This window comes from Myotis daubentonii, chromosome 7 (genome assembly GCF_963259705.1).
Source record: "Myotis daubentonii chromosome 7, mMyoDau2.1, whole genome shotgun sequence".
NCBI lineage: Eukaryota > Metazoa > Chordata > Mammalia > Chiroptera > Vespertilionidae > Myotis > Myotis daubentonii.
The window spans coordinates 75265680-75269097 of record NC_081846.1 but is presented as its reverse complement, the minus strand read 5'-3'; the positions used below and the strand labels follow the sequence as shown (position 1 = coordinate 75269097).

The 3418-nt window shown below is 48.7% G+C and overlaps 1 pseudogene; it reads right to left on the bottom strand.

The window, feature by feature from the left end:
* Window positions 1-1126: 1126 nt before the first annotated feature.
* Window positions 1127-3061, bottom strand: LOC132238000 (translation initiation factor eIF-2B subunit alpha-like; annotated as a pseudogene).
* Between the last annotated feature and the right edge of the window lie 357 nt (window positions 3062-3418).

Here is a 3418-nt window from a genome sequence, read left to right as displayed (position 1 = left end):
TATATTATATTATAATGTAAAATAATCTCTGTCCTTTCCTATGGGAGAATTATACACCAAACTTATTAGTTTCTGTCTTACGCATAACTAGTTTTGACCAATAAAAATGGGCAGAAATCATGTGTGTCACTGATGAGTAGAAACTTCCAGAGCCATTATCTTTCTTTTACTGTTCCCTTTTTCTTCTGCCATGAGACTGGAAATGTCCAAAATGGGGTTGTTCCTTCATCCTGTGACCCAGAATAAAGATAAGTTGCATTTAGTCCATGATGGACATGCAATACAGCAAAAATGAAACTTTTGTTGAAGTCGCTGACATGTAGGGGGTTATTTGATACTCCAGCCAAATTTAATAAGAAATGTCTGACATAGGGACAATAGAAAGGGGCAATATAAAGGGTTATTTGTCCCCATAGAGCAGCCATGGGCAAACTACGGCCCGCGGGCCGAATCCGGCCCGTTTGAAATGAATAAAACAAAAAAAAAAGACCGTACCCTTTTATGTAATGATGTTTACTTTGAATTTATATTAGTTCACACAAACACTCCATGCATGCTTTTGTTCCGGCCCTCCGGTCCAGTTTAAGAACCCACTGTGGCCCTCGAGTCAAAAAGTTTGCCCACCCCTGCCATAGAGTGTGGGTAAAATTAACAAGGAACACATTGTTAACTTGAAAGCATCACAAATTCCATACATTTGAAGAAGAATATGACTTTTGGAAGTCAAAAACTATTAGCTTTCTCTCTTATTCACTTGCTGTTTGTATTCAAAGGCTATCCTTGCCTTTGTTGATGTCTCCTACCATTAACCAAAAAAATTGTCTCTCTAGCCATCCCCCATTACTCTTCTTAGGCAAAGACTCAGCTAAAATCCATTATGTCAGCATTTCTATCTTTATCATATATTATATATATATATATATCTCCTTATAAGTTTTTTTTTTCAGTGTTTCATGTCATTTATTTGAAAAGATGCTGAGCGTATTCCCAAGTACAGTTTCTAAACATTCAGGTCCCAAACCTTTAAGATCCGCATCTTTCACAGACACAGAGTTTTCATTTCCAAACGTTCTGGGAGGCATCACTGGCGGTGAGCCGCGCCTGGGTTCTCGGTGGTTCCGCTCTGTTGGCTCGATGCTGTCCAGGCTGCGCTCTGGCTCGTGTTCACCAGGGGAAGCGATGCTACCTGAGCAGGTGGTTCCTGCCCTTTATGAGGCACCGCAAGCTTCCGGGGCCGCGCAGTGAGGAACGCCTGCTCTGTAAGGGGCCTGCACCCTCTAACTGCAGGCAGAGGACGAGGGGAGGGGTCTGGAGGGTTAAGTAGCCAATAGTCTAATGTATTTCTAAAAGCAGGAAGTGAGTGACAGTGTCTGGGACCCATCAGTACAATTTAGGTTGAGTTTTATGGGAACCGGGAACATGTTTAAACAGGACGAGAAAGAATAAAAAAATCCACCAAAATAGCATTTTAAGTTCTTAGTCCATAAATCTTCATGAAAACAGTTCCCATTGGCCTGGCTCACGCGGGGTCCAGAGGCTCCTGCCCCGATGCAGCTATGTCACCTCGAGGCAGGAAGGCACCTCTTAAAGGTATAGCTTGATGAGCTCGTAGCTGACGGGCCAAGGGTGTCAGCACCCCCAGGTCTGTAAACAGCAGTGTGATCAAGGCGGGGTGTGGTTGACACACGGCTGCTCTTCTCTGAGATCCTGTCCAGTCTGCACAGACCTCAGCGTGTCCGCCTTGTACTGTGGACACAGCAAGCACACATTAATCTGCCCGCCATGTGCTCAGGGCTCTGCACTGGAGGTGGGGGCTGGCCTGGCCACTCTCCCCAAAGGGGGAAAAGCCAGCTGAGCCGCCCACTGCCAAGGGCGCGGCCGCTGTGGTGGGCTGTCATGGCGGCCGCCCAGCCACAAGCCCACGGCACGCGTCCCCTCACTGTGAGCTGGGCCCATTCTTCCAGACCCGCGAGAGAACCATTCTCGGAGCCCACCCTTGCGGGCACTGCTCAGCCTGCCCACGCGTGGTGTCGGACCATCTAACTCTGCCCGTGCTGTTCCCCCTGCACAGGTCACGGAGGTCAGAGCTAAGGAGGACAGGGTTTGCCATGGGCACACGGGCACATGGGCAGGAGTGTCAGGGAGCCCATCCAGGCAGCTGACTCTAGGCTGCACCGTTCACCACCAGCCCCTGCCTCTGCACCGCGTCTAGTGCTCAGTGAGCCGGAGGCTGGAAGGCTGAAATCCTGGGGCCCAGTTAGACTCAGTCTCGCCGCCACCAACTTATCTTTCTGTCCCAATGTCGGAAGGAACAGTCACGGGAAGAGAATAACTCCCTGGTACATTCTTAGCATTTTTTCAAAGGTTTCAGTTTAGACCCAAATACCCCTTCAAATACGTAAAGCTCTTGCCTTAAACTTGTCTGGGTCTTGCTGGTTTAGTGGGAAGAGCCAGATGAACGTGAAACTCTCCGCCACCACGTAGAAGGGTTGTTCTGTGCTTTGCGCACACGGCCAGCTGGTTGGTTCCAACCTTGTGAATAACGCCTCTGTTTTCAACAACGCCCGCCGCACCCACTATGACAGGTCCACCTTCTCCCTGATGGAGCCGACAGCGGCGTCCAGGACCACGGGAGGGGGATGTTGAGGTGGCACGGGGCTTTGGCCATTTTCTTATGCCCTGTTTTTGATGAAAGTGTGGCACAGATCTGCAATTTTACTTCTCACCAGTGATATTCTCCTGAGAAAAAGCTCTCCCCGCTCAATCATGATCTTTTTACACTTGGAGTAATCCGAGTATTCCGGGGACGCGAGACTGACGAAGAGCGGGAAGAGCTCCTGCCCCAGGACACGGCCACGGAGGAGTCCACGCCGCCTAGGGTTTCAATGGCTCTGGTGAGATTCGCTCTCAGGCTATGGATCCTCTCCCCTGTATCTCGCTTCAAGAACTCCAGCAGAGTCTGTATGGCAGCCACAGCTGAGGCCCTGTCAGGATCTTCTTTCATCTGACACTTAAAGTACTCAATTAACTCCTTGTCGTCCATGGTGCCCTCCGGACAGTGGAGCCCCGGGCCGGAGCCACCCGTGCTGCTGGCTGGCATCCGGCGACCTCCTCCTTATAAGATTTGAAACCATTTATGAGGCAACCACTATGTGTGATATTCTGCCTTAATGTTTTCATTATCAAAACACTTCACACTTCCGGTCAAGATGGCAAATTAGGTAAACTCTACACTATTCTCCTCCTAAGACCACTTCAAAATCACAACTAAAGAATAGAACAGACATCATTGAGAACCAGCTGAAGGCTAGCTGATCAGAATTCCTATAACTAAGAATATAAAGAAGCCATATAGAGAATGATAGGAGGGGCGGGTCCCAAAACCATGGTGTGACAATTAAAATATGCTAAATAAAAC